Raw genomic sequence first — 11,636 nt, forward strand, 5'->3', positions numbered from 1 at the left:
CTGATGGCATTTCAAGATTATAAAACCTGATTGTTTCTCTGTTTCACCTGAAAAATAAGAGTTAGTATCCAAGTGAGGGCCATCTTGGGGCCAGATGATGCCCCTGAGGTGCTTGGAGAGGGGCAGGGATGTGTGCCCAGATTATACCAGGTGGGCAGCACCTCTTGCTTACTGCTCCAGTCAGCTTTCACTTTTTTTGTGACTCACTTTTGCTGGTGCCCTTCCACAGGCTGTTCCTCCAGAACCCATCTTTACCTCACCCAAAGCAACTTACGCTGATCAATAAAGAGATCTGAGTACAAAAATCTGAAACTTTCATTCCCAACTGAAACTGCCCACTGTCCTGAAATCCAGACTGGGGGGGTATTATGGGTTAAACGTGAGTGAGAAGAGGTCTTCGCCCACATTGCTGAGGAAGCAGTGAGGGGGCTGCTTCCAGGAGGCCACTCAAGGACATCTGGAGACAGCCGAGCCACAGATGTGCCTGAAGCGCCTGCTCTGCAGTCACAAACACTCTGCTGCCCAGAGAGAGGCATCTGCTTCAGCCGGCAAGTGGCCAGGTAGCTCATCAGATTTTGCTTTTTCCAAACTTTGGCTCCTAGAATAGTTCCTTCCAACAGCCTTTGAAATGGCTTTTTTTTCCCCTATGGGAACTGGAGTAAGAATCAAACAAGGGCAATACAGGGCTGAGTCCTGAATGGGCTGAGCACCATACACCTGTGCACCTACAGTCTGGCTCTCTTCTCCAACCACCTGCCCAAGGTTGGGGCCCTTTTCCTGGACCTCAGTTCTCTCTGGCAAGTAAGAGTGAAGAACACCTGCATCCAGGGATGGTTCTAGGATGTTAATTGAGATAATGCAGGAATAGATGAAAGTCTTTTTTTTTTTTTCTTGTTCCTAATGACTTTGGATTGGGTTTCCATAAGTCATAAGATAATAGCTAGTACAGTCCTTCTAGACTTAAGACAGGAGTGTATCCTGCTAAACTCAGCATAACTTGCCATCTTCCCAAAGCCAAATATGCACTTTGCTAACCAGCCTAACTTCCCCCCACCTCCTTGAACATGCTCACTCACTCACTAGCCTGGAAAGAGCATCTGGCACAAACTCTACTTTGTAACTGAAGCTATCTTATGGAATTACTGAAATACTGAATATTTGCTTCCAGGGTGCTGGAGAGATCAGAGCTGCAGGGAGTGAGTTACTTCTGTTAGTGGCTGCCTGAGGCCCTGTGCTTTACACTGTTTCCCCGTCATCTGCAGGAAGCTCAGGAGGGAAAGAGCAGAGTCAGTGTTAGCATTTGGGTTCTGACGACTTGTTTCACTTTCACACCAGCATAAGTGCTAATGTTAAGTCAGATAATCAAGAGTTGGAGACGGGGCTGGGAACCTTGGGGCTGGGCCACAGGCGGGGCAGGGCAGTGGAGAGAAACGGGACCTGAGAACTTGTGCGAGAAAGGAGGTACTGACTGTCAATGGCATGGAGGAGTGATTAGGAGAAAACTGTGGGGGAATGCACACCAGCACCCTTTCCATGTGGTCCTTGTTCTAGGCACGAGGGCCAAGGGACAATTTTGTTTTATACCAACAGTCTAGCTTATTGGCCGGAACAATACTCTAATGGGCAAAAAATGCCCAGCCAGGGTTACAGATCTGATCTTCTGCCCTTGCTGTGCACTGGGCTGTGTGTGAACTTTGAGGGACATTGGCTACTAATGAAGTGATGGAGGAGCAGAGAGAAGGCCACACAAATCACAGCCAGCAGTGTAGGGTCAAACAGTGTAGGGTCAAACAGTGTCTGTGTCCCCAAGCTTGTCTACCCTCACCTGCTACGATGTGATGATTGTCAAGTTGAGGGACCTAGCGTCACCTGAGAGATGGGTCTGAGCCTGACTGTAAGGAGTATCTTGATTAGGTTCATGGTGTGGAAGGAGACCGTTGCCTGGTGTGGGAATCCTAGACCAGACAGAAGGAAGAAAACTAGTGAGTGCATGCATGCTTTCCTCCCTGCTTTCCGATGTAGAAGCAATGGGGACAACTGCTTCAAGTTCCTGCCTCTCTCACTTCTCTGTGATCTAGACTCCATTTGTGAGGTAGAAAAACCCTCTCCTCTCCCTTCAGTGACTTTCGTTACAGCTACCAGAAGAGAACCTATGACGTCTCAGCCTGCAGGTGACCACATTAGGAGCCTTTAAATGTCCTTGAGGGAAGAGGAAAACTCACACAGGGGATAAATTCTCTTAGGAAAGGAGACCCCACAGATCTTGGGGCCTTGAGATTACCTTTTCCACCATGTGGGGACCCAGATCTGCTGTCGGGGTCATGGTGTTCTGGACAGCATCTTGCATGGGCTGAGACAGCTGACTTGTGTCTTCCTAATGTTGTCAGCCCACTGACACCTTGAATCTCTGCTCCTCTGACATGAAGAACCCCACAATCGGGGTGCTTTCCTCAGCAGAAGCAAGCCAAGCTCACTCCAGAAACTACCAGAGCTGGGAGGTGGAGCTGGAGAAGGGCAGAAGGAGAAGTTTTAAGAAAATGGATTCAGGAAATTGCACAGGAAGTTAAACAAGTGTCTTGTATTAAGCTGTTTGCCGTGGTGTGGCACAGGGCACTTGGCGTTGTGAGAGATGGTTGAGGGAGGAATAAATTGCATGTACATTTGATCCCAAGCCTTAGGAAATGTCATTTAGCCCCCAAATCTTTCACAAATGAAGAGACACTTATAGAAAATTGTCTTATGTTATAGAGGTGTGGGAACTTCAAGGGGACCCTCACATTGCTCTCTCTTGCATGAAGCGGTTTTGACCACCCCCTGCAGACTCTATCACTCATATTCTTTTCTCTCCAGCTTCTTTTTGCAAGTATCATCATTCTAGCAGAAAGGGTGTGCTGTGGGAGCTGGCTGCGTGCAGTTCCGCAGCTGCAGATCACACCATCCCTACAAGCCAGGACGAGCACTCACCCTCCACACACCTTTCTGCTCTTGCTTGCTCTTCTGATTTTTGCTTGAAACACTGTATTGTCATCTCCTAAATAAAAGAACAATTCCAGATAAGAGTTGGAAGTCAAGACCGAAAAGATTCAAGCGGCCAATGTTGGTGAACATGGCGATCCAAAGGCGGGTGCACGCAAAGGTGCAGAAGTCTCGGGAAAGCAGGGAGTTGGTGGATTAAGGCTAAGCAGTAAGATGGACCCAGCAGTGCCTCTGCTTAGGAGTCCATTCCCTCTGCTCCTAATTGCTGGAGAGTAAAGGTAACGTAGTCATTAGACACCAGAAAAGACTGAAGATGGCTCCTGGTCCCACACATGTACAGCCTCACTGAGGTGCTCGTTAGAAAGTACGCTTTAGCATTGTTCCTCCCTCTTCCAGTGTCAGTGCTGCGTGGTCCGGTCTCATCTCCAGCTCTGTGCCAGCCAATAGCTGCAGCACCCAGTCAGCTAGGAGGGAAAATGTGCAGCTCTCAGACCTCAGCAGTGCGTGTGCCCAGAGCGTATTCCCTACTCGCACTCCCACGGTGTTTTCAGCTTAGACTGTGTTTGCCTGAACACCCTCTGTTGAGCAAAAAGGGGTACACGAAACTGAGAGCCCACCAACAGTAACAGCTGCAGCATTCACGAGTCCCCCACGTTCAGTGTCTGGGGTGCAGTTCTGAACACTCAATGTCTGTCTCTGAAGCTTCTTGAGGAAGGTTTTATTTCTGGACATGGGTACAGGTGTGAAAACAGAAGGAAGCCAGGACCATATGGTTAGGACATGACTGGGGTCCGTACTCAGCATCCACATTCTTAAGACTCGATACACACTTAAACACGATAGGTGTTAGCTGTTTACATCCTAAATTTTTCCCTGATGATGTGCATTTGTACAATATTTTACAGTGTTGATCTGTGTTTGATGGTGTGTGTGTGTGTGTGTGTGTGTGTGTGTGCATGCGAGTGTGTATGTCCAACGCTGAAGACAGGGGAGAGTGCTATCACTCCAAAGAGCCCATCATACAATGTTGGTTGGATTCCAGCCATGCCTGTTCTCAGGAGCCGTGGGTTCCTTTCTGCCACCACTAAAGACTGCAGATTTGAATCACAGTGCAAGCACTATTCGTGGTCTGGGTCTTGTCCTCGTTGTGTGGGTGTGATTTGCTCCTGTGGATTGCTCAGTAGAAATCTAACTTTCCCTGTCCACGCATCAAGTTCCTCTGCACTGCTGCATCCTCCCTGGAGAGAAGTCACAAGGCCCTCCCCGAGGTTACAGAAGAGGGGTTACCCTAATTGCACAGAGCTCCAGGGGTGCCCTGGTCATGAGTGTCACCCACTGAGGTGGGTTTTTGGTGATCCTGCCGTCCTTGCGTTCTCACTGGTCCTGTAAGTAACTCCTGAGTGACCCTACTAAGCTCATTGTTTAGATTAGTAGAATCATTACTTGGTCTGTCTTTGGTTTTCTTTGGGGGTGAATAGGTGTCTGCTCATGCCTCCCTGGAAAAAATCTCACACAACACCGTGACACACACTCTCTGCTGTGGGTGGTCATTTAGACTGATTTTAGTTTCTGGCTATTCTGAGAAAAGTTTTAATCAACTCTCTGGACAAGTCTTTGTATAGAAGTGTTTTCATGGTCATGGGATAAATATTTAGGTACTTGGTTGCTAGATCATACAGTGAGTGTGTGTTGAACACATAACTCTTTTTAGGATTAGCTACAAAGTGTGCTAGGGCCCACTGCAGTAATGGGATACTCAGTTTTTCTGCTCCATGCCAACACACATCTTCACCCTAGCCATTTCTGTCGGAGAGGCAGTGCTAAATCAACAGCTCTTTATTTCTTTGTCCAAAGACTTGAGGACACTGAGTGCATTTCCGTGAGCTGGCCGATCATGTTTAGATTTTTTTCATCATTTTCTGTCTCTCCCTCTTTACAAAAAATGGCTTCCTCTTTGTTTCAGCATAAGAGATTCTTATAAATCTTAGACACAAGCTTTGTGTCAAGGATATTTTCTCTCACCTTGTGACTTCTCGTGACTTGCTTCTTCCACTTCTTAAAAATATGATCTATGATCTTTTAAAAATATTTAGAGTGTGTGTATATGTGTGTATGTGTGTGTGTGTGTGTGTGTGTGTGTGTTTTCAGAAGGTGACATGCAAGAAATGGTCCTTTCCTTCCATCGTGCTGGTCCCTGAGATCAGACTTGGGTCATCAGGCTTGGCAATGGTTGCCTTTACTTTCTGGTCTATCTTGCTGCCCCAGGATTTTCTTTTTCTTTTTCTTTTTTTTAACAGTGGCCTATAAGAAGCAGAGATTTTGAAAATCTTAATGAAATTTGATTTAGCACATTTATTCATGCGCTCCTAGTCTTTCTGTCCCTCCTGTAAGGTCACAATGTTGCATCCTTGTGTTTACTTCCGGAAACTTCCTGACTTTCTATTGCAAACTCCGGCATTTATTCTGAAGTTAACTTTTAGATGTGGCAGAAGGTTTTGCTGGCTGCTCACTTCCTTTGTACATGGAATGTTCTATGCTGAGTGACCTTGGCACACTTTCATGAGCCTGTCCATGGGTCCTCTTCCCAGGTCTATCCATTTGTCTGTCCAGGTTGCCAAGTGCTATTATCATGAATCAAACTATTCTCTTGCTCACAAAATGCCTTTTGCAGATTGGGGGAGCAACTCAGCTCTTAAGTTTTTCAAAACGTGGCCATGTTAAGTGTTACAGCCACACCGCTAGATGATTGTGGAGTCAGAAATGGATGCTGAGGCCCGTACCCTCAGTCCCAGGGCCAGAGGTGGAGAATTCCTTAGCAAAACTGCAGGGCTCCTGTAAATTCCTGGCTCTTGCACCTAGAACCTGGAGGTCTGGTTACCAGCACCTCTAGAACTCCAAGCAGCGCCAGAGTGGACTGATCTAGGCACTGATCTAAGCAGCAGCTGGAGTTCAGTGACCTGGATGACATGGGGTGGAGTCTGCTGCTGGGAAACTCTCCAAAGCCCAGGCTCCTCGTCTTCAGTCCAGCACTAGCAGCCCAGCCCAGCTCAGCCAAGGGTGGGGTTGGAAGCGACTGGACAAACATATTTTGTATCCACACATGATTGTGTCCAATTCCATCTTCAAGCTGAGATGGCAAATCCCAGCTCACTGCAGAATTAATTATGAGCAGTCCTAGCTGTCAGTAAACCATGATTCTCCTCTGGGGAAGGGGACAGAAGGATCAAAGCCACCAAAGTATCCAGGGTCCATGGGCAGCACTGGAAAGAAAGCATCTACCATCTCTGCCACTTACCATGGGCTCAAGAGTTAAATGAGGCTATCTTGTTTTAAATGTTGATACTGCTTAATTTATTGTTATTATTATTATTATAACTGAGGCAGAAACTGTGTCTCTCCCAGTGTTTGATATGAACTGTTCCTGAAGTAGAGATAGGCTGACATTGCTCTGGGAAGAATGTCTTCATATCACAGTTCTGAAGGAGGATTTTATCGGTGCAACCATGAGCTTCCACACTGTCAGGTAAATAACCCTTTGCCACCAACTGCTGCAAACATATGGGACTTCAGTAAGTCTTTCCTTCTCAGTGGGAAAATACATGATCCCATGAGAGACATTTCTCATTCAAACTACCACACTCTTCATATCCCAAGGGCTCCACAGGTCTCAGGGCCCTTTTTTTCCCCTCTGTAGAACAGGGCTCATAGCACCTGGCTCTTGGGGAATTAAGTCTAATTCATTTTCCCTATCTTCTTCCAGTCATGCTTGCTTGATTTATATTAAAGGAAGTGAGTTCTAGGAAGCCACAGAATCACTGCAGAAAAGGAATCACACCATGACACTATCACAAGCAAGTGCACAGAGATGTGGGGTGTTGGCCACATTGGTTCTGTAGTGCAAGACACTGGGCTGAAGACTTGGTTCCAACGTGGTACTACCAGGGGAACAGAAACGCCGAGATACCCAGCCTAAGGGACAGCTTTTAGAGCAGTGCGGTATGTAGGCGATGCGGAGGCGCACTCTTTTCCTCTTCCTTTTTCTCTTGTTCCAGCCAAGAGTGTGCTGTTGCTCCCCACCACACTTTCCCTGTTAAGACACACACCTCAGCTCAGACCCAGCAGCAACAGGGTCAACAATCCATAAACTGACAGTCTACACTCTTCTGCGAGGAGAGGGCAGCGGCCAGCACGGTGCAGCAGAGCAGAGAGCACATTTGTATGAGCTGTATTGGTTTTCATCAAGGGAATGGTGCAATTAAGGTTTGGGGATCCCCATGTGACCATTTCCGGGGTAAAACTGCTCATTTACATGACCTTTCCAGGCCAGGAAGCCACATGCATGACCAGTGCCTGATGGGAAAAGTGTGGTTATTCAATCAGCAAGGTAGGGCCACTGAGTGAGGTGTAAATCACCCCATGGTGGTTATTCCATGAGGGTGAGAGGGTGATTGTTTCTATACACTTATGTCTGCTGCTAGCATACTTTTTTCTGTACAGAGATGAGAGAGACTGAGCATTTTAAGCCTCGCATGCTGTGTAGACTGCCCTTCAATTGCTTGACTCCTGAAGCCCAGAAGAAGTTCTAGCCACATATAAACAACAGGGGGTGGCGGTATGCCTGGAAACAGGTGCTCCCAGGAACAAAGGACAGGCCAGCATGGCCCACCGGCTGCATTTTGTCATCCGCTGGTTTGGATAATAGACACGAGCAGTCCATCAGCATGACAGTTGACTCCTTTTATTAAAAAAGGTTTCTTAAGATTTATTTTGGTTCATATGTTTGCATGTCTATTCGAATGTGCACTTTGTGTGTGCCAAAGTAGGTAGGTCAGGAGGGTGTCAGATGCCAGGAACCTGAAGTAATGGATATCTGTGAGCCACCTACCTTATATATGTAATAAGTACGTAAATGTGTTTGAGGAACACTCGGTTGTGTAATGTCCTTTATGGCTGGAATGTAAAATGTCTCTTGAAGTCTCATGTGTTGAACACATTCCCCAGTCAGTGGTGCTGCTTGGGACAGGTGTGATCCTGTGAGATAGCCACGGCTGATGACATTGAGTCACTGAGGGCAACCTTTGAGGGTCATAGCACAGCCTGCTTCTGCTCTAACCTCTGTTCCCTGTCTGCTGCCCCAGTGTGACCAGCCATGTAGCCTTGGGCAGGCCTAGTGGTGAATGTCTGTAATCCCATCACTTCAGAGGCTAGGTAGGAGGATCTCAAATTCTACACCTGCCAGGGTACATGGGGAGAACTTACTTTAACAGCAACCACAAAACAAACAAACACCCTGTAGCCTTTGGGGATAGCTACCTGGAGTTAAGTCATTTTTTTTTTTATACTTGACTTGTATAAGTTAACCAAACATCCAGACCTGAAGTTTCTCAGCTGTGAAATGGGGATGCCTAACTCAAAGCCATGGATTTAATGAATTTTGTTGGATGTGTTCAGGACGGTCTTGCCAGATGGTCTGGGAAGCATTGCTGCCGGCGTTAATGTTCTAGTGTGATTTCCACATTGTGGTGCCTCAGAGCTTCACAAATAATCTCCAGTCACAAGAACTGAGGTCATTGTAAAATTTCTTTTTCTTTTTTACATTGACCAGATAATGGCATACAAGTCTCTAAAGTGGCAGGCAGCACTCTCTTTCTTGGCGTTTGCCCCCTCATGACAGCTTTGTTCACTTTGGTAAGCATGAAATAGAACATTGTGATTTTAGTGGGCATCCGCCTATTGGATATCTTTTTTAATAAAGACTTATTTATTTACTTGATGTGTGTGTGTTTTGCCAGCCTTGTGAATGCATATACCACTTGCATGCAGTACCCCGGCAGGCCAGAAGGGGGTGTGGAATCTCCTGGAACTGGAGTCACAGATGGGTATGAGCCACTGTGTAAGTGCTGGGAATCCATGCTGGATCTTCTAGAGGTGCAATCAGTGCTCCTCACCTCTGAGCCATGTCCCTGGCACCCTCACGTAGCCAGTTAAACCTGGTCATCTCTGGGAGCGTCTCATCAACTTTCCACCCTGGCTGAAGGCCTACTGGAACCAGTAAATTAAGACTTGTGCTTTTGACATTTGGGTTGGGAGAAAGTGAAAGCTGATCTAATAATAATTAGTTATGGTTTAGTATGTGAGATTGGAGCGTTCTCGTTTTTCACTCTGGAGCCTGGTGAGAAGGAGTGAGGGAGAGAGGGAAGATTGATGGCAAACAGAGACTTTCACTGTTCCCATGCCAAGAGAAGCAAACGATCCCCGGGCGCCTCCCTTATATCATGTTAAGAGCCCATGACAGCCCTAAAAGAAGTGGAGAAAGCCAGCAAAGGTGGGGATAAGAGAGTTCCTTTTATTGTTCTCCGAGGCCAGGCACCTTGGCACACGCATTACGGCTTGCTCACTTTGTAAGACCGCAGCCTCTCGCTAGCCTGCCTCCTCAGGCTCCAGGAAGGAGGGCCTGGGCTCAGATAACCACCTCTGTTAAAGAACAGCTTGTTTTTGTAACTCCGGAGATACAGTTCCTTTCCACTTAATGAAGTGGAGCAATGTCGTGGATAAGATGTGGTCGGACACAAACTCCCAATGCTAAGTCCAAACATTATGGGATAGACCCTTCCCAGAAATGTCCAATGTTTCCACCATGTCAAATCTATGGTAGTGGGGTTAGTTTCATTAACTTTTTGAAGGGAAAGTGCAGGGGGGAGGGGAGCCTCTGTGTGTGCTCGCTTGTGTGTGCGTGCCACATAGCTGCTATATGACATAATGTAACCGATCTGCTCCCTTCTTGTTAGTGGGAAACTTAGAGGGAGGAATCCGAACAGCCAAGAGGAGAAGTGTAAAACAACTCACGGGTGTCGCTCTGCACAGGAAGGTATGGGAGAGGAGGAACAGATGGTGTCTTTCAAAGAATGGCCCTGACGTTTTCCTGTGTGTCCCCAGAGGCCTTCCAATGTGGCTGCAAAAATGGGGCTGAGCACAGAGCCAAGAACACACTGAGGGTAGGCCATCAAGGAGCAGACAGTCTGGGCCCACTCAAGTCTGATATCAGTGATACCCTAAGGAAGACCCGACAGATACTGCCCAGCTGTGTGTGTGTGTGTGTGTGACGACAGAGGCTAGCGGGCACAACGAGCTGAGGGTTCACCCTTACTCACCACGGGAGAGATTGTGTGAATCCCCATGAGAATTTTGGCAGAATGCTATCTGTAAAGAGGCAAGGATGTGGTGACTCAGAGTAGATAGGGCTTCACAGAGTGTGAAGAAACCACACAAGATTGAGGATTTTTACAAACGTTGCAGCCTTCTTCCTGCTTGGCAGTCACATCCCTATTTAGCTCACAGTGCCTTAAAAAATTTCCGTGTGCTCTTCTCAGATCCCATCAGCCTGCGAGGATGACAGAAACTGAGGACCAGGCCAGGGAGAGAAGCTTTATCAGGCTCTTTAGTAAGCCCTACCTTCAAGGAGTTTCTGTAGATTTGAGGGTCATTTTGAGCCATTTGCCTGAAATCCAAGTGTTCTGATGCTAGCACTGAAACCGTACAGAGGAAAAAGAGATTAGATTATGACATCAGGAAGGAATGCTATTTCCCTAAATGTGGAAGTCGGCAGGTAAACTTAAGGGCAGGTGAAGGACAGCTGTTGAGGACGAGCACTGAACGTGCAGCGTCAGGGTCCTTTGAGACAGGACTTGGGTTTAGAGATTTTATGTTCCTAGGAATTGGCAGCAATGTACATTTTCAGACTGAGGCAGGCATGAGCATCATGGAGGAGCCTGGCCGGAACCTCCAGCTCCACCGCTAGACTGTCTGACTCAGTAAGGCTAAGGTGACTTCTAGCAAGCTCCTAGGTGCTAGGGCTTGTCTGGGCTGCACTCCGATAAAGACATATGAATGAGACATACTCATGTGTTCCCACATCTGAGCCCGTGTTCCGGCAGGGACCGCAACAAGCTGCAGCAAAGCCCATACTCACTAGCCTGCTTTCCTGTTCTCTGCTGGAGGTTTCAGGGTGAACCTGAGTTGAGCAGAGGCAACTGCTGGCAGTGAGGGCCCAGCTGCTCTCAACCTGGCATTACCACTGCTAAAATGAACTTGGAACCATGGAAAGGGGCTAGGAGAAGCCTGGTGACCTCAGCATAGAGATGGGGGAAGAGAGGTGAGGAGGGAGAGGGAGGAGAAAAGAGGAGGGGGAGAGGAAAAAAGGGGAGGGAGAGAGGAGAGAGTGGAAGGGTCCAAGTAGAGTCTGACGGATTCAGTATATAGAGTGGGGGAGAGGCGAGGGAGGAGAGGACAGAAAGAGGGGGAGGGAAGGAGAGAGGGAGAATAGAGAGAGAAAGGGGGGCTAGGATGATTTCAGTATATAGATGGAGGAGGAGAGGTGAGAGGAGAGAGAAAAGAGAGGACAGAAAAAAAAAGAGGAGAGAAAGAAAGAGGAGCCACAGAGACAGGGAGTTCAATTTCAGCTCCAGCTGTGATACTAGCAGCTTTGAAAACTTTACACATTTCTTAACCCCTTTGAACCTCAATTTCCTTCTCTGCGAAACTGCTAGGCTTGAAGGCTTGTCTTTCTGTCGAAATGCTTAGTCGTAATCTTGAGAAGTCCATCCTGGCTGATTGAAGCAGAACAGAGATTTATGGCAAGGATATCGGGTTCTACAGGGAAA

This window comes from Psammomys obesus, unplaced genomic scaffold (assembly GCF_907164565.1).
Source record: "Psammomys obesus unplaced genomic scaffold, mPsaObe1.curated_primary_1811, whole genome shotgun sequence".
NCBI classification, from domain to species: domain Eukaryota; kingdom Metazoa; phylum Chordata; class Mammalia; order Rodentia; family Muridae; genus Psammomys; species Psammomys obesus.